Consider the following 19,543-nt stretch of genomic DNA (forward strand, 5'->3'; position numbering starts at 1 on the left):
GTCCAGCCTTCAACAAGTCCCTCTGCACTCCCTCTTGGCCCAGAGTTGCTGCTAATGCCCTGTGCATTAGACAAGTGGCCCAGCTAAACGGGTGATCAATAATGGGACAAGAAGGAGTTTCAGGTGAGGCTTGGGAGGAGAGGGTAGGCTTGCCCTGCTCATCCTAGACCACCTTAGTACAAAGGCACTGTGAGTGTGGCTGGAAGATCCTAGACTGGTTCTACCCCTCAGCAGCTGTGTGACCTCGGGCAGGTTAATGCACCTCTCTGGTCTGGAAGTTTCACTTCACATACCTACAGTGAAGGTTAGACATAAAAGGCAGACAGTGGACACAACAAATTGGTTTCCCATGGGCTGAATCGAGCTAATTTTTCTTATTTGCAATTTCCGCCTGAATTCACTCATAATGTTTTGAAAATACTCACATTTCCCACCAATCAAAATGGCAAAAATCCTAAAGTTTAATAATACACTCTGTTCGCAAAGCTGTGGGGAAACAGGTACTCTCATACATTGCCAGTGGTAATGTAAATTCATACAATCCAAATGAAAAGAAATCGGACAAAAATTGAAAAGTTACACAACTAAAACCTTTGACCTTTGATATAATGGTTCCACTTGAAGGAATTTATCCTAGAGATGATATACTTGCCCATGAACAAAATAAGATGTGCAGTGACAGTCAATGTTATACTATTTGTAACAGTGAAAGACTGTAAACGGCCAATGCCTTCATCAATAGAGGATGGGTTCAGGGTTGCCAGACAAAATGCAGGATGCTTCTTTAAATTGGAATTTCAGATAAACAATAAATGCCCTTTTGGTATACATATGCAGACAGTATGTCCTGTAATATCATTTGCTAAATACAGCAACCCCAGATAGGTCAAATCAGCATTTTTTAACCTCAGCACTATTAACACTTAGAGCAATATAATTTTTTTTTAATGAAGTGTCGTTGACGTACAACATTATACTAGTTTCAGGTGTACAACATAGTGATCCAATGTTTATATACATTACAAAGTGATCACCAGTATAAATCTAGCTACCAACTGTCACCAAAGTTGTTGCAATATTATCAACCATATTCTCTATGCTGTACATTACATCCTGTGACTTATTTCTTTTATAACTGGAAGTGTTTACCTTTTAATCCTCTTCCCCTGTTTTGTCCATCCCCACCCCCCTCCCCTCTGGTGACCACGAGATTGTTCTCTGTCTCTATGAATCTGGTCCTGTTTGGTTTTGTTTGTTCATCTGTTTTGTTTTTTTAGATTCCACATGTAAGGGAAATCATATGGTATTTGCTTTTCTCCGTCTGGCTTATTTCACTTAGCGTGATAACCCTCTAGGTCATCCATGTTGTTTGAAATAGTTGACATTTTTACTATAATGTGTCTTAGTCTGGGTCTCTTTGGGTACATCTTATTAGGGACTCTCCTTGCTTCCTCAACTTGGATGTCTGTTTTCTTCACCAGATGAGGGAAGTTTTCAGCCATTATTTCTTCAAATAGGTTTTCTGCTCCTTTCTCTCCTTTCTCCTTCTGGAACTCCTATAATGAATGCAAATGTGAGTACATTTGATGTTGGCCCAAAGGTTCCTCAAACTAGCCTCATTTTTTATTTTTTATTTTTTTTAATTAAAATATAATGTGTTATTTGTTTCAGGGGTACAGGTCTGTGATTCATCAGTCTTACACAATTCATAGCGCTCACCACAACACATACCCTCCCCAGTGTCCATCACTCAGCCACCCCATTTCTCCCACCCCCCACCACTCCAGCAACCCTCAGTTTGTTTCCTGAGATTAAGAGTTTCTTATGGTTTGTCTCCCTCTCTGGTTTCATCTTGTTTCATTTTTTCCTCCCTTCCCCTATGATCCTCTGTCTTGTTTCTCAAATTCTTCATATCAGTGAGATAATTGTCTTTCTCTGATTGACTTATTTCAGTTAGCATAATACCCTCTAGTTCCATCCACGTCATTGCAAATGGCACGATTTCTTTTTTTTTTTTTTTGATTAGCCTCATTTTTTAAATTATTTTTTCTTTTTGTAGTTCCAATTATGTGAGTTCCTCTACACTGTCCTCCAGATCACTGATCATTCTTCTGCATCATCTAATCTGCTGTTTATTCCCTTTCGTGTATTTTTTAACTTATTGAGTTCTTAAGCTCTGGTTGTTTTTTACATTTTCTATTTCTTTGTTGAAATTTTCACTGGGTTCATCCATTCTTCTTCTGAGTCTGGTGATATCTTTATGACCATCACTTTAAACTCTTTTTCAGGTACATTGTTTATCTCCATTTCATTTAGTTCTTTTTCTGAGGTTTTGTCTTGTTCTTTCGTTTGGAATATAGTCCTCTGTGTCCTCATTTTGCCTAACTCTCTGTGTTCGTTTCTATGGATTAGGTAGATCAGTTACGTCTTCTGGTCTTAAAGGGGTGTCTTTGTGTAAAAGAGGTCCTATGGGGCCCAGTAGGGCAACCCCCTTGGTCACCTGAGCTAGGTGTCTCAGGGGTGCCCCCTGTGAGGGCTACATGAACGCTCCTGTTGTGGGTGGGCCACAGTTGGTGTGGACTCATGGTGAGCAGGGCAGTCCCGGGCCCATCCGGTTCAGAAGCCCAGCCGTGACTGCTGCAGGCGCTGTAGTGTGTGGGGCTGGCCCTGCCGGGTAGGAACTACTTGGGCAGGGCAAGTCCACACGGAAATATCACGGCGAGGCAAGTGGTGATAGTGTGGTAGATGCAGAGTGTCAGAGATGGTGCCAGGCCAGCTAAATAGGAGATTGAAAAAACTTGTGCCCACCAGTTCTTGCAGCCCTGGTGAACATTCCAGAAGATCTCTGCCCCTCATGCACACACCCTAAAATCAGTCAATGAATCTCCTTCCCATGTAACCCAGGTGCTTTTCTACCTAAGCTGCCTCTGTGCTGGGTCTTGGAGTGTGTGAGAGTGTGAGATCCCTTAAGAGTGGGGTCTCACTTTCCTACCACCCCCCAGCTCTCCTAGACATAAGTTCTACTAGTTTTCCAAGCCAGACATTATGGGGGCTCATCTTGCCAGTGCAGCTCCCCCGGACTGGGGAGACTGATGTGGGGCTTGGATACCTTGTTCCTCAGGGAGAGCCTCTACAGTTGTGATATCCCTCCTACTTGTGGGCACCACACTGGGGGTGTGGGTCCTGAGTAGATCATATTTCTGCCCCTCCTACCTGGTTCCATGTGACTTTTCTTTATATCCTTAGTTGTGAAAAATCTGTTCTACTAGTCTTCATTTTGTTCTCATAGTTTTTCCATATGTAGTTGTAGTTTTGGTGTGTCTGTGAGAGGCGAGCTCAGCAGCTTCTTACTCTACCATCGATCCTGCTGACCATACCTGGACACGGTAATTCTTTGTGGTGGGGGCTGTTCTTGCATTGTAGGATGTTGAGCAGCATCCCTGACTTCTAACCTCTAGATGACAGTAACACATGCACACAAACACACCCACAACACATACACCCACTCATATGCAAACACACACGTATACCCATACACATGCACACACGCGCCCATATGCACAAACCCGTAGGCACACACGCAAGTAGACATATACACATGCAAACACACATACATGCGCACATGCACACACATATACACATGCATCTGTGCACACACGTGCTCGCACACACACATACTCTATTGGTGACAATTAAAACTGTCTCCAGACATTGTCAGGACAAACTGACCCCTAGATGAGAGCCACTGGGCTGCATAAACTATGGCACTTCCATCCGCACAGTAGATACTCTGCAGGTGTTGGGGGGAAAGGCAAGCAGCAGCTCTCTGTGGACCAACAGGACAAGGTCTCCGGGCTATTCCTCGGTGAAGTAAGCACAGGGCAACACATGTGTGCCACATTCTATGTAATACAAGAGGACCAGGAACTCATATTTATACCTGTTCGTTTGCACTAACAACACTCCGAAAGGAGACAGAGAAACTAATGACCAAGGTGCCCTGGGCTGGGGCAGTGAAGAGGCCGACACTGGGCACACGGGGCAGGAGGGAGGGAGACTGTCCCCCATGAGCGGATGTGCAAGTCAAACATTTAGGAGTAAAATCGATTTTGTTGTCAATGTTCAGAAAATAGAAGATGTCACATTAAACATTCAGACTTCTCAGTTTTCTTGAAAAATCCAAGTCTGAAACACCGGGATGGGGCTCTTGCCTGGAACCAGTTAGCAGGAGCTTAGAGGCAGCAGCCCCTGTAGATGGGGCACCATGTCCCCCTCGCCAGTACCTGCCTGGCCCCGCAGTAGCTAATTTAAGGGGCCCCAGAAAGAGAATGCGCTCTCCGGCACCATCCCAACTAGGGGCCACAATGTCACTCCTCTCTGCCCCTCCCTGGGGCCTTTGCCCACCGCCTCCACTCCAGGCCCTCCTGCTGAAGGCTCTGGCTGGCCCCAGCCTGTAGACTTCCTCTCCACCCAGACCCTCTTTCCACCCGGTGACTCAGTGGCCATGTGGACAGCCCATCATTTGGCACTCTGGCTTCCCTCTCAGCCACCAGCCCCTCGCCACACCCTTACAGTCAGCGCCACTAAACCTGGGGTCCAAATCCCAGTTCTTTTTGACTGCTGTCTTCACAGCTTTGCCACACCTGTTCCTCCAACCTTTTCAGAAATGCCCCACCAACAGGGAGCTGTGAACTGGGGAGCCCGAGGGCTTAGGCTGTGGAGTTGGGCTCACATCCCACCTCTGCCACTGACTGGCTGTGACCTTTCTGTGCCTCAGTTTCCTTATCTGCAAAATGGGCCTAATGATGACTTCTCTTCATTCATTCAACAAATACTTACTGAGTGCCTACTGGGTACCAGCCCCAGGTCTAGGAACAGGGCATAGAGCCATGTAAAAAGAGGCCAAAATCTCTGCCCTCACAGAGGGAGAAATAATAAAACATAAGAATTAAAATGCGTAGTGTGACAACGGTGATTGCCAAGCACACCCAGCAAGGCCTGACCGGGTCACCCGGTAAACACACCAGGCCAGTTTTAGATTCAGACAGTCTGTGACCTACATACAGCAAAAGGAAGAGGCACTGAAGGTGCCAGGTCCCCAGGGCCTTGCCCTGCACGGAAACCATGACACCCAAACCAGAGGGCCTGATGGCCGCAGTGTGAGATGTGGGGCATCCCTCTCTGAGGAGCCAGATCTTGACCGCAACTGAGGGCTTTTCCATTCTGCAGCTCTGTTCTGATGGGGCCCCACGCATCGTGGGAACCGGGAGGCGATACAAAGCTCCCAGGGGAGAGAGCCTCATCCTCCTGTGTTCCAGGAGGACCACAGGCCATCGTTCTAGGGTGCGGTTCAAGCCCGCACCTGGGTGGCCTCTGCAGATAGGCGCCAATGGTAGAGCCATGCTGAGGTGATGCAGGAGAGGGCTGTCAGTTTATATAGGATGGTCAGCAAAGGCCTGACTGAAAGGGTAACATTTGAGTAGAGGCCCACATAGCAGAAGAAGCAAATTATGCAGATGTCTAGAGGAAAAGGGTCCCAGGCAGATGCAAAGGCCCTGAGGTAGGAGGAAGACTGGCACGTCTGTGGAAAAGAAAGAAACCACAGTGGCTGGGGTAGGGTCAAGAGGGAGAGATGGGGAGAGCATGCTGAGCAATATCAGGGGCCCAAGCCTGCTGGGCCTTGGGGCCAGTGTCAGGAGTCAGGACCAGCTTTTACCCCAAATGAGGTGAGATTCATGGTGGAGTTTGGAGCAGAGGAAGGAGGGGCGGGGCACAGACCTAGGGGAGAGGACACCCCTCAGCAGGCTGTTGTGACAGTCCAGGCAAGATGCAATGTCACCTGGTCCCGAGTGGCGGTCCAGAAGTGGTCCGATTCTGCCAGTATGTTGAAGGTGGAGGCAACAGGCTTGGGTGTGGGAATGTGAGAGAAAGACGGGAACCAAGAAGGACACCCAGCTTCCCGCCCAGGCCTCTGTGGATGGGGATCGCTGCAGAAGGAGCAGTGGGGGAGAGCCTGCAGCTGGGTTTGGCGCCTGTTGAGTCTGAGGCTCCCAACAGAACTCTGAGTGGAGCTGTGTGATAAGCAGGAGGCAGGGCCACTCAAAAGAGAGCCTGCGGGCTCAGCTCCTAGCAGGGGCCAGCACACGGCCAGCACTCAGCCGAGGTGAGACGTTCTGTTACTGATTCCACCTTCTTACCTGTTAGTGCTGTCTTCACTCTCCTCTCTTCCCTGCTTACATTCTAGAATTCATGGTTTCAACCCCTCTCTTGCCCCTGCCCCATCATCCAGCTCTTGCACCCCCTCTCTGGCAGTCTAGTCACCCTTGACTCACCTGTCTGCCTGCCTTCCCCGTGCCTGTGTCCAGGCCACTGGAAATTATTGGAAACATCAGACACCCACAGACAGGTGCCACAATGGGTGCCCTGGGAAATAGTAGGCTCTCCCTCGCCACCCATACCCAAACACCCACAGGGTCCTGGCCTCCTTGACATGTCTCTGATCCATTGCTCCCTTCCATCCCCACTGCCTCCCCTGTGGTGGGCTGGATAATGGCCCCAGAGATATCCATGTCCTAATCTCTAGAACCTGGGAATATCACCTGAAACTGCAGGTGTGATTAAGTTAAGGATCTGAAGGTGGGAGTATATCCTGGACCACCCAGGTGCATCCGGTGTCATCATAGGGTCTTTATATAAACAGTGAGGCATGAGGGTCAGAGTCAGAGAGGTGATGAAATGACAGAAGCAGAGGCTGGAGCTTCCAAAATGAAGGAAGAGGCCACACACCAAGACAATGCAAGGAGCTGTGGGAGCTGGAACAGGCAAAGAAACCGATTCTTCCCTAGAGTCTCCAGTGAGACCCATTTCAAACCCCTGACCTCCAGAATTGGGAGATAATAAATTTGTGCCGTTTCAGCCCACCGAGTTTGTGATGATTTGTTTTAGCAACAAAAAGAAACTAACACATCCTGCCTGACCCAGTTCTCTCGGCTGATCTGCCACACCAGCCTGCGAGAAGCTGCTTTGGTTGGTACACTGCTGCCAGAGGGTCTTTCAGAAGCCCAGACCGGGCGCTGGGTGGCTCCGTCAGTCAAGCGTCCAACTCCTGGTTTTGGCTCAGCTCGTGATCTCAAGGTCATGAGATCCAGCCCCACGGCGGGCTCCACGCTCAGTGGGGAGTCTGCTTAAGACTCTCTCTCCCTCTGCCCCGCCCCTCCTCTCTCTCACAAATAAATAAATAAATAAATAAATAAATAAATAAATAAATCTATCTTTAAAAAAAAAAAGCCCAGACTGATCACATCAACACTCTGCTTCTGATCAATGGCCCCATGACCTTCAAGCTTCAGTTCTGCAATATGGCATTTAGGACTTTGTGACCTGGCACCTGCTATCCTCTCAGTCCATTGCTTGTCACTAGTCGTGTATTAAGGAGGACCCTTGCGATGGCAAAGGACATAACGCCATTTCACATGGGCTTAAATAAAAAGAAACTCTGCTGGCTCATGCGCCAGGGAAGTTGTGGGACTTCAGGCACATCTGGATCAAGGAGCACTGCCAGGAATCCATCTCTTACCACTTTTGAGCTACACCTTCTTGCATTGGCTCCATTTTCAGGCAGGCTCTCCCCTTGTGTGGCAAACGCAGGCCCCAGCAGATTCAAACTTGCATTCTACCAGCTTAGCCACCCCCAGTGGAAGGAGTCTTTTTCACCATGGCGCTAGCAAAAAATCTCAGCTCCGAAATGCATTGACTATAATTGGCTCTCCTTTAGCCATGTGCCCACCTCCCAACCAAACACTATAGCTAGGGAGAAGCAGGTCTCTCACTGGCTAGGACGGAGTCATATGCCCATACATGGACCCTGGGGGTAGAGTAAGAGAAGAGCAGGCTCCAAAAGGAAAGCCGGAATAGATGCCGAGGGGGCAGGAATGACAAGTGACCACACATTGTCACACTTCCTAACTAATATACCACATAGCCTCCTTCCACCCTGTCATCTTTCTGCCTCAAATGTCCATTGCCTCCCCTCCCCACGTGGCATGCCTCCTCCACGAAGCCCCTCTGGCCCTCAGACGTGGTGAGCCACCTCTTTGGGGGTCCCGCAGCCCTGGGCTTTTCCCCATCTCTCCAGCGCACGCTGACACCGCGTGGTAGTGGTTAACTCCAGCTGGTCTGTCTGCCCCCCAACAGCAAATCTGACAGTTACTAACACTGACCAGCACTACCCAGAGAGCTTATTTAACTCATTCACCACCCCTAAGAGGAATCCCTAGCTCAGGGCTAGAGACCAAGTCACAGACAAGATGTTCAAGTGAACCCAGCCTACCAGGTATAGGCTTATGCTCTCCACCTTTATGCTGCGGCCCTCTCTATAGACCACAGGGGAACAGAAAGTGGGTTTGGTGCGCCTCTGGGTCCCCAGTGTGAGCTCTGAATGCCACTCTTCCATTGAATGCCAAAGACCACAGGTTCAAGGGTCTGGGGGCTCTGACTCTTTGAACCACTGAGCACAGCTCATAATATTCCCTCAGTCAATTTCCTCATCTGTAAAATGGGAGAACAATAGTACCTACCTTGTAGGGTTGAAGCAACGATGGAAGGAGATAATACTTTAGCACTTAGCACAAAGTCTGGCATGTAGCAGAGCTTCCAAAATGTTAGCCTGGTGATGTCAAAGACAATGTTACAAGCAATTTGATCCTCTGATAGACTGTGGGAAAGGAGGGCTCCTCTTCCTCCCCCCATATCACACACAGCCAGAGAAAGTGGTAGTCAAGGGGACTCGAGCCTTTTCTAGTTCTGTTTAAAACCCTTGCCACATTCTCCGGGAGCCGAGGTTTTGATACCTGGCTCTTCTCAGAAGACAGTGCCCCAAGAGCAGGAGAAGCTGGTCCAGGCTGTGGTTACCATGGAAACCATTGAATGTAAATTTCATTTTCTGCCTTGGCCAGCTAAGCTATCGATTCGGCAAGAGGGAGAGAAATTGGGAGCAGGTTCCTTCCCAAAGTGAAACACAAAGTGCAGACCCAAAGTGAAAATGGAAGGAAGCATGATCAGGTGGAGCGAAACCTATCTGGAGAAAAGATGGAGCAGGGGTAGGCGGCGCTCACCTACCAGCGGGGTGGCAGAGGCGATGGAGGGGCTCTCCGCTCCCATTAACCCAATGTCTCATGTAAGCAACACTCGAGGCATCAGACCCCAGCTCCCAAGACAAGCTCTAGGCTACCAGCTGTGTGATCTGGGGCAAGTGGATGAACTTCTCTGAGCCTGTTTCTTCATGTGTAAAAAAAAAAGTTGACAAAAACTGCAGCCCAATAGACTTGCCTTGGGGACATCATCACCCCTGCATCCCACAACCTCTTCTGGCCTGCTCTCTCCCTTTCTAGCCTGAAATCCCTCCCATTGTTGTCACCAATGACTTTGGCACCCAAGGAGAAGAATGTTTTCCCCAGAAGTTCCTGTGGGAATGTTTGAGTTTGCCCATGAAAGAAGGGAAGAGGAAGACTCTGAGGAGGACATGGGACAGGTAAGTTTTTGATGGAGCCATCTGGAGTGGAAATCTGGAACCAAGAGTGCTGTAGGAGAAACAGACCATAGAAGGGTCAGGGTTAGGGGACCGACTCGCCAACCCAGACAAACCCCGGTGTGCGTCCTTCGCTGGTGCCTGGAGCAGCTTCTCCCTCCCCCGCAGTGGGTGCTGGTGCCTGTCTGCTCCTGGTTCTCTTCAAGGCTAACTACCAGGGCTCCTGGGCCACAGCGGGGAGGGTGCTGCCTTATCAAGTCCTGGGGCTGTCAATACTGCTCCCTGGGGGTGATCCAGGGCAGCCCAGGCCCCCGACATGCCAAGGGTGCCCTGTCACACACAGTCCTGGCGGCTGCACCCGCAGAAACACTAATTGGGAAGTGAGACAAGCAGAGTGCCTTTAATGAGCTACCTTGTTGTAACTCTAACTGGTTGGCGTTATTTACAGAGATTCTGCTAATGAGGTGCCTGTCAGAGGGGGAGCCCTCGATGGGGGCAGGGGAGGGAAGGCGGCCCAGCTTGAGGGAAGAGGCAAGACTCAAAGGGAAGAGGGAATGAAGCTCACCTTTGCTGAGCTACTGGGCCAGAGACCCTTTTTCCAGGTGATCTCACACATCGCCAGCGACCCGGGAGGTAGGCGTGAGGTGCGCAGGGAAAGGAACATGCCAAAGCCACACATGGAATCCAGTCCAGGCTGCTCCTCAACCAGCCAACCCCTCAGGGACCTGTCGCAGGCAGAAGGCAGGTCCACCCAGAACCACCCCGAGGTGCCAAGAGGAGCATAAGGTCCGTGGGAAGGAGGCCACGCCCACGCGGCGCCCCAAGTGCGTCTGGACTTACGAGATCCGCTCAAGAGGGTTGTCCCCCCTCTTCCCGTCCCCCTCCCCTCACCTCTTCTACTCCAGAGTTCACACACCTTGTTCCCTGGGGGGCGATTCCCCGTGGGCCCGGGTTCTCCCAGCCACCCCTCAGGGCCCTCCTTCCCTAAGGCCAGGTGGCCCTGAGTCTCCACCCAGCAGGAGAAGGAGTTTGCTCTGCCTGTTCCACACTCTCGCAGCCCATCTACCATAGATGGAGGAATGGATTTGACGGCAGTTTAACTGGGCTCAGGCTGGGTCAGGGTTAGGGGCGGGGCTCAACCTCGGTCGGAGGCGGGGCTCCGGTTGGGCTAGGGGGGTGGCTCAGGCTGCGTCAAGGGGCGGGACTCAACCTGGATCCAGAAGATTGTCAGTCTGGGGTTCAGAGTACCATCTGTGGCTGAAATTAGGAGAAATAAGGACTCTGACCATCGGTCTTCGTTTTTCCACTGTGAATGGGATTGATAAAATCTGCCCTTCTGGAACGTCGTGGGACCCTGAAAGGAGTCATGAAATCGCTTTGCCAACTGTAAGGTGCCCAAAACCGGCCTTGTTATCATTTTGATTAGCAGTGAGCATCCGGGTGCTGACGCTGAAACCAAGCTCTCCACCCTGATAGGGACACTTCGCTGGCTTATCCTCTCATCCCACTGGGCCTGAGCTCCCCTATCCCCTTCTCTATTCTCATTGTTGCATCCCCTCTCTTCTCCTACTACCTGTCAAGATTGGCATCTCTTTAATTATAACGTCTGTGTGTTTCTTTAGGAGCCATGTAATTCCTCCTGACAGCCACCTATTTAAAATGAAAGTCAAACACTCAGAATTTTGTTTAAGAGTTGAGTCTTGGGGAGAAAATGCATTAATTGCTAAACGTTGCTAATTTCACTCTGATGTGGTAACAAAAAGAATGAATATATACCTATATATATACACACACACATACACACACACACACACACACACACACACACAAGAGGACCAATGAAACCAGCATAAGGGCAGGGATGGTGTCAGAAAGTCAGAGCCAGAGGCTCATCTCAGAGCTTGTGCGGCCAGACCCCTTCCTCATTTCACGGATGAGGACACTGAAGCCCAGAGAGGTTAAGTGACTCCCGCTGAAGGTTGCCCAAGCCTCGGAGGCAGATCCAAGGCTGACTGACGCCTGCAGGCTCCAGTGGCCTCCATGCAGCAGCTGGTTGATCCGGGGGAAACAAAAGCGGTGCATTCCTTCCACATATCAGCACTCAGGCCATCTGGGGTGCTGCCCGCCCTGCAGGGCTGCTGTGTTTGCAAGCGCTGCCTACCAGGGGTCCTTGTGCTGGACAAGGGGCCTGCAGAGACCCTCCTCTGAGGCTGGAGATCTGTGCCTCGGTAACCAGGACAGTGGGCACAGACCCACTGAGCAGCCATCTGCGGCAGCTGAGCTGTGAGACACGGGTGCCAAGGGCCTTTGCCGGCAACCAAGACTGCCGTCCATAGGCCAGAGGTGGGGAGGGTGCCCGGTTGGGCAGGCAGGGCGGCTTGCATGGGCTCCAGCCCTGGCCTAACGTGCCTCCGCAGCCTCTTGATGAAGAAGGGCTGCTTGGAGGGAAGCCACGGGGCAATGTGTGGGTGCCACTGTACATGGACGGAGCATTATTTATGAACGCAGACAGCTATCAGTTCAAATTCCTTCTTTGCTGGGCAAACTCGGTGAGCTGTTTCAACCTCTCAGTGTTTCTGATCCTGCATCTGGCCAGTGTGATTCACAGTATTGATCAAGCAGAGTTGGTTTGGGGGGCTGATGCGCGAACGTGTGCCTGCCATGTCCCAGCCCAAGGCAGCTCTCTACACCAAAAAGGCAGCAGAGGCTTAGACCAGCAAGCACAAAACAGGGGCTCAAGGGCCTTGCTCAGCCACATACATGTTTGCAGACCTTCACATGCTGTTTTTCAAATGTAATTTGAAGGCACTCTGGACAAGGCCTGAGCCCCCGTGGGTCCCGTACCCACTGCTCCACGCATGCTCACAGCCAGCTGCTTCATTCGTGTGCATCTCTTGACTTGGCAGCCCTGGAGGGATTCTTTCCTGCTAGCTCAAAAAGATGAGAGTCTTGCCCACATCCTCTCCCGCTCCCAGGCAAAACCCTATGTCTTCTCCATCCCAGCTCTGACGACATGGCCAGACCACATCCAGTTTCCCGCTCAGCTGGGAGCACCTAGAGGTCAGGGGCCATGTTATATCTCTACATGAGCAGAGGTCGGCTCTGGGTAGTTACAATCATTCAACAAACAGGACTTGAGTCTAGGCTCTAGGGACATAGCTGTGAACAATCTTGACAAGGGCCAAGCCTTCCCAGAGCTGATGTTCTAGTGGGAGAGATGAACAATTAACACTTAAGATGAAGAGGGGAAAACAAGGTGATGTGCCAGACCAGCAAGTGAGTGAGTGAATGAGTAAGAATGGAAATTTCGGTTCAACCACACAGGAATCTTCCAAATAGGAAGAAAAGTGAACAAGGCTCAGTGAAGAACTGAATCTTCAAGTTTAATGGTTCAATGAACTCTTTTTATCCAGAATTTGGCCCCCGTGCCCACCTCCACTGCTACCTCCCTGGACCAAGCCCTCCTCCTCTCTTGCCTGCATTACTGCTAACAGCCTCGTGACTGCTATCCCCAATTCTGCCATTGACCCCTCTGTAGTCAACTGCCAACGCAGTAGCCACAATGATCCTTTTAGAATGTAAGTCAGAGCACCATTCATCTATGAAAAACCCTACTAGTCCTCATGTCATTCTGAATGAAAGCCAAGGTCGTCCTATGTCTTACTTAGAAGGCCTCATATGATCTGACCCCCATCGCCTCCTCCTCTTCCCTTCCTCGCTCTGCTCCAGTGCCAGTGGTCTCCTTGCTGTTCCCGGAAATGCCAGAAACACTTCTGCCTCAGGACCTTTGCACATGTGATATCTCTGCCTGGAATGCTTTCCCCTCAGATACTCACACAGCTCCTGCCTTCGAGGGAAGTGTTTGCTCAAGTGTCCTTCCAAGGGTTTGCTCAAGTGTCATCTCCTCAGTGAGGCCTGCCCTTACCGCTATCTGAAATGCCAGCACCCCCTGCCACTTTCTACTCTCCCCCTGCTTTAGACTTCCTTCTTAGTGGCTATCACCTTCCAATCTTTTATATATTTGACTATCTTATCTTGTTTATCTTTTGGCGTTCCCACTAGACCAGGGAATTCTATCTGATTCGTTCATCCTCACATCTAACACAGTGCCTGGCCCACAGAAACTCCATAGAGCAATGCTGGAAACATAACTGATCTTAATGATGAGACAGACAACAAAGGGGCCCAGGCAGGGAGGAAGCTGCCCCAACCCAGCAAGAGCTGTGCGCCAAGCTGGGACTAGAACCCCCTGGGGGCCAGAGGAACTGCTGTGTCTCAACTTCTCCTTCCTCCTCTCCAACCGAGGGTCAGGAGCTGGGTTTCTCCATGCATGGGGACTGACTCAGCAAGGAGGAGGTGGCCACCAGGGAGGAGGCTCACCAAGTGCAGGCATGAGGGCATCCTCCTGGGGAAAGGAAGCCGACACCTGCCCTGTCTGCCAGGCCACAGAGCTCCCAGGCCCAGCTTCCTGGCACTTCCTCCTTTTGAAGCAGCAACCCCGGCTGAGATGGGGGAGGGGCAGTTTAGTAGTTCTACTCTCACCCCCTGCTGCTGGACCCCTGCTGACCAACACTGCAGCCTACACTCCCCATCTCTGTCGCCTGAATCAAGTCCACAGGCCCAGTCTGTTACCTTGAGATCCTTCCTTGGCTGCTCGTTGCCCTCTGGATCAGGTCCCAAGTCCTTAGCCTTCAGAGCCTCTGCACCTGTCCCTCACCGTCTCTAGGGTCTCAGTACTCCTGGGTAAGCCTAGAGCTCGGCCCACATCTTGCGGGGCCTGAGAGGAAGCCTGTGACTCCCTGCCCCTGAGCCCACACACATGCTGTGCCCCAGCCAGAATGCCACGCCCATCCCAGGGAAGCCCACACAACAACATTGGTAGCAATAATCCTAGCTCGACCAGACAGTGCTGAGCCTGACAGCTCGGGTTCAAGTCCCAGCTCTGCCATCTCCTAGCTGACAACCTTGGGGAAGTCACCTGACCTCCCTGTGCTCAGTCTCCCCATCTGTAAAATGAGTATACTATCACTCCCTTTTTCTAAGGATGGTCAGGAGACAAAATGAGCGTGTGCCTGGCCCGACTAGTGCCGGGTCATAATAAGCAACCAAATGCTAGAAGACATAAGTAAGGGAAGGAAGGGGAGGGATCACCACTGGGTACAGTTATGCCCCTGTGTGCTGAGTGCTCCACACACACCATCCCATTCTGACCCACTCAGCAGCCCAGTGAAGAGGATACTACTAGTGCTCCCAGTTTCCAGGTAAGGAAACAGAGGTACAAGGCTGCACTTGGGGTCTTCTCAGCTCTCTGCTGAGAAGGGCGGCCTCAGAGGAAGAAAAATTATCTAAAAGCAGTTACCTTTTCAATGTGCCAACTGCCAAGTTTCTGCCAGACGCTTTAGCTGCAGGACCTCAGATCCTCAAGGTAACCATCTGATCATTTATAGATGAGGTCATCGAGGCCACAGAGACTTGCCTGAGCTCGCCCAGCTAGGAATGGTCAGGTCTGCTGGCTCCAGATCCCGAGGTCTTTCTGCAATAATGTCCCAGCCACAGAGCTGCACACCATGCTTGGCTCTCCCTTCCAGGGAGGACCTGTCCAGAGGGAAGCAGTGAGTCAACAGCCTCTAGCCTCTTTGCCTTCAGAACCCACCAAGGCAGTAGGACGACGCCACATTCTTCACAAGCCAGAAACTGAGTGCGGCGGTGGTACGAGGGCCTGGCCGTTTCTGCTCCACAGCTCTGGGCTGGCAAGACTTTCCCAGAGCTGTGCCATAGGCTGAGGCCTCAGTCCTTCCTTCACTCCCTCCTTTCAGAAGGATCAGCCCTGCACTGAGGTCAGGAGCCCTTCCTTCCTTGACTCTTCACAGGCATACATCCCTCGCAATTCTCGTCTTGGCAACTGGTTTCCAGGGACCCCAGGTGACCGCATGCATCATCTTTCATCCCAACTGCCAGGAAGACTTCTCAGGTATGGAGTCCTGCAGGGCCCTGCAGGTGTGGGCGGCAACGCAGGGCTTCTATGACCTCCAGGAGTGGAGGGCTCCCCTGAGGGCTGGGGTCTGGAGCCCTCTGGCCATTAATACAGCAGCCTTTCCCCCTTCCTCAGGGGCGGGCGACAGACTGAGAACCAGACAGAGCTGGTGTCCTTGTACCAGCGCCTGAACTGTCTGGGCCTCAGTGCCCCCATCTGTAAAACAGGCCCGCTGATGCCTCTGCCGCCACATCGTCTTGAGAACTGCGGAAAGCACCTGCTTTTCAGAGGTGGTAACCAGGAGTGTGGGATTTTAGGTCCATTTCATTAGAAGCTAGATGATCTGAATTGGGAAAAGTCACAGAGCCCTACACTTTTATTATTCAGGTGGAGAACTGGGGACAGAAAGGGGGAAGGAGGCAGGAAGGAGCCTCGAGGCCCTAGCAGAGGTGGACTCGTGTCCCTTGGCCCCGCCCCAGAGTCCTGAATGACTTCCATTGCCAAGCAGCACCACCTTTGCCTTCAGCTACGGGCAACCGGAAATGTGTGTGTTAGAACTAGTCAAAGGGTGCCCCGGGTGTGCCCAAGCCCCCTGCTCTCACCCTGTCCCTGGGCAACCCTGGGGACTTGGTTGGGGGAGAGGGAAACCCAAGTAAGCCTTGGTGCTTTCATGAAGATGGTGGATAGCCAGAGGGCTGTTCAGAGGCTTTGTTTCCAGGAGATGCCCACCACAGAGGCAGTGGGAGGAGGAGGCTGAGGCTGTGCCCACCTCCACTGCTAAGGAGATCTCTGGGCCACCCCTCTAGAAGCTAGAACAACCAGAGACACAAAGCTAGGAATACCTCCCGAGACCTCTGGGACACAAAGACAAAGACACGGGATCACCCCTGTCTGAGTTAAAGACGAAGACAACAGACATGAGGTAGGTAGAGTGACTTGGAGACAGCACAAGACACAGAGAGACCCAGGGTGGAGAGGATGAGGTACAAAACAGATGGAGCGGCAGAGACTGAGAGACGCAGAGAAATGGGGGAAGGGGATGAAAGGAATGGCAGAGAGAGAGGAGACAGGGAGAAAGCCGGTGCCAGGGGCGGGGGCGCGGCAGGGGCGGGCGCGGGCCGGCTCAGGGGGCGGGGCTGCGCACACCTGCGCTCGGGCTGGTGGCCCAGGTCAGAGCCCCCGGCCGCCTGCCCGCCGCTCCCCCAGCCTTTGTCCTGTGGCTGGAGCGCGTTCCCGTGGGCCGGGAGCGCCCCCTGCCGTCCATAGAGGGTCGGACGGCAGAGAGCACTCAAACCTGGCGCCCAGAGCCCCGCCGCCCTGGGCGTCCACTCGCTGTGCACGAGGGGAACAGGCCCAGCGAGAGGACAGGAGGGAACCTCAGCCGGCCGGCGCCTCTATTAGGACCGAACTCTAAGCCTCTGGTTTGGTGCTTCTTGCGCTGATGCCTGCCGGCTCTCGCAGGGGACAGTCTGAGTCCTAGAGGTGCTGCAGAGTGAGGTCCCCCCACCCCAGGAGGACGCCCACAGCCCTGCCTCCACCATCCACGCCCCCTCTCCTGTGCAAAACTCAGCTGGCCACGCGGAAGGCAAGCAACACAATCGGTAAGCAGAGCCGCCAGGCACTGCGTTGGCTTGTGGCCTTGGCGAGGGGACACGGCTTTTGCCCAGCGAACCCCTCCGGGGAAGAGCCCACCACACCCAGCTTTGCCCAGTTTTCAGATTTTTCCCAAAAAAGCCAGAAAATTTGGACTTTTATGGGAATGCACACAATTCAATAGCTTTTCAAAACAGGGTAAGGGAAAAAAATGCATTTGGCCCACAGGCCACCCACAGGCATCGGCAGTGAGGAGCGTCCTAAACTGCTCTTTCCCAGACTTCAGCCGCCCCTCTGACTCGGGCCTTCTGTGGCTGTGTCCTTAAGAGTTTTCTTCACTTAAATACATTTATGGAAAAAGGAAACTCTATATCTCTATTATAATTAGAAACCCAGTATCCTGCTTGCCATAAAAGCCAGGTAACCTTAGAAGGGAAAATAGGACCATTAAAACTAAAAGTTTGGTCCGGTTCCTCTCACATTACCACATTGGGTGGACAGCCTCACCTGCGAACTGCTGATGTCATGAACCACAGGACCTCAGGGTCGGTGGCGATGGGCCCAAAAAAGGGATCTTTCGGGACCCTCGCAGTGGCCTCTGGGAGTCTGGGAACCGAGAGAGGCTCTTCCATCTGTGTCACTGTCACTGTCACTCTCAGAGCCACCAAAGTGGAAGGCGGGGGAGGGGCGCTGCCCTCAGAGATTAAAGCACAGAAGGCAGCAGGGCTTGCCCGAAAGGAAGTAGGGAGACAGCTCAGAGACAGTGCCTGAGACTTGGATCAAACTAGAGCCTTCTCAGTGATTCCCACCGTGGAGGCTGATGACCTTGTTCCTTCCTAGCAAGGAAGGAGCCTGATCCTTCCTGTAAGGCTCAGCAGTGAAGCTCCCATCATTTGGGAAATGCCAGTCAGGGCATAGCAGGAAGCAGAGGGAAGAGGGGAGCTAGGGCCCATCCTGTAGGAGGAGAAGCAAATGGATGGTGTGTGGACCAGGAGGGAGGATCTCCAGCAAAGTGGCTTCTTTACACAAGTCATTCCTCTGCTTCAAACCTTCCAGGAGCACCCCAACTCTGGGACCAAGACCAAACTCTGCGTGCTTAGGAAGCCCCACAGTAACTGTCCACTCACTGGCCCTGGGACCTCCGTGCTCCCCACCCCCCAACCCCAGCCCCGCTGGCCTGCTCTCCTGGTGAACAGGCTGCAGATGGATCTCGAGAATGTGAGTAGGAGTTAGCCGTGTGAATCAGACTGGGCGAAGGGAACAGGCTGCACCGAGGCGTGGAGGTGTGAAACAGCATGTCGTGTTCCGGGACTTGGTGAAGCCCGAGGACTGGGGCAGAGACCGGGAGGTGGATGAGACAGTGGGTGCGAGGGGCAGGCACGCAGTGGCACCCTGGTACGGCCACGGAATATTAGACAACCTATACAAAATTTAATTAACTCTCCACCAATAGACGTAAAGGGATTTCTATACAGTATTGTTGAATGAGAAAAGCAATTTGAAGATAAGTATGTATAATACGATCCCATTTTTATAAGACAATGGCCAAAATACTCTGTGAGCACACACAGACAGCTGTGTATGTCTGTATAGGATTTTATTAACACAGAAGAAAAATCCAGAAGGCTACATACTGGGCTGTTAACATGGGTTTTCTTCTGGAAAACCTTTTGTGGGGGAAGGAGAACCAAGAAAAAAAGGATATAAAAAATCCAGACTGCCTTTCAGAAGATGTATGACCGCAGTTATGATGCATGTCCCGTCATCCACCCATCACCAAAGCTGGACTTGTGGGGGTGGCCTCAGCCCGTCCCTGCTCTTCACCCCACATGTCTACTCCTGTCTGGATGACAGGGACATCTTCCCACCTGCCCTCCAGGTCCCCTGAAACACACACACTATGTTTAATTTTGGGTTCTCCCACCCAGCCCGTTCTCCACACAGCTAACCCTCTCATGGTCCCAATTGCTCTGAGAGCGAAGCCCAGCCCCCAGAATGGCTCCCAAGCTCCTACTCAGCTGGCCTTGTCACCGCTGCAGACTCAAATCTCATTGCTCCCCTGTCCACTGCCAAGTAGCCCATGCTCCCAACCACTGTATTTCTCTCACCTCACCTTTACACCATTCAGCACAAACTTTGTTGCTATTTGCTATATTCCAGTCACAGTTCTGAGCACTCAGCATTTATTAAAAGCATTTAATCCTCACAACAGCCCTGTAAAAGCGTGTAATATTTTTGGTTGTATTATATTTTGTAGGATGGAAAGCTGAAACACAAAAATGTAAGTAATTTGCCTAAGGTCGCACAACTAGTTAGTGGTGAAAGTGGTCCTGTAGCCAAGGCTCCTGAACCACTGCACCCTCTCCTTATGCCTTTGAACACGCTGTTCCCTCTGTATGGAACTCTCTTTAGTTTCTGTCTTCACTTGGCTAAATCCTGATCACCACTAG

At 51.7% G+C, this 19,543-nt stretch overlaps 2 long non-coding RNA genes across 2 annotated transcripts in view; both read left to right on the forward strand.

Moving 5' to 3' along the window:
* The window catches only part of LOC144380014 (uncharacterized), a 46,555-nt gene that overhangs the window by 13,267 nt on the left and 13,745 nt on the right, over window positions 1-19,543 (forward strand). The window contains exon 2 of the long non-coding RNA XR_013443680.1: window positions 9,390-9,529. This is a non-coding gene — a long non-coding RNA (uncharacterized LOC144380014). The remainder of the gene's footprint in view (window positions 1-9,389; window positions 9,530-19,543) is intronic.
* LOC144380011 (uncharacterized) lies at window positions 15,645-19,302 on the forward strand. The gene is made up of 3 exons (XR_013443676.1): window positions 15,645-16,422; window positions 16,962-17,101; window positions 18,150-19,302. It is a non-coding gene; the product is annotated as an uncharacterized LOC144380011 (long non-coding RNA).

This window comes from Halichoerus grypus, chromosome 1, assembly GCF_964656455.1.
Source record: "Halichoerus grypus chromosome 1, mHalGry1.hap1.1, whole genome shotgun sequence".
NCBI classification, from domain to species: domain Eukaryota; kingdom Metazoa; phylum Chordata; class Mammalia; order Carnivora; family Phocidae; genus Halichoerus; species Halichoerus grypus.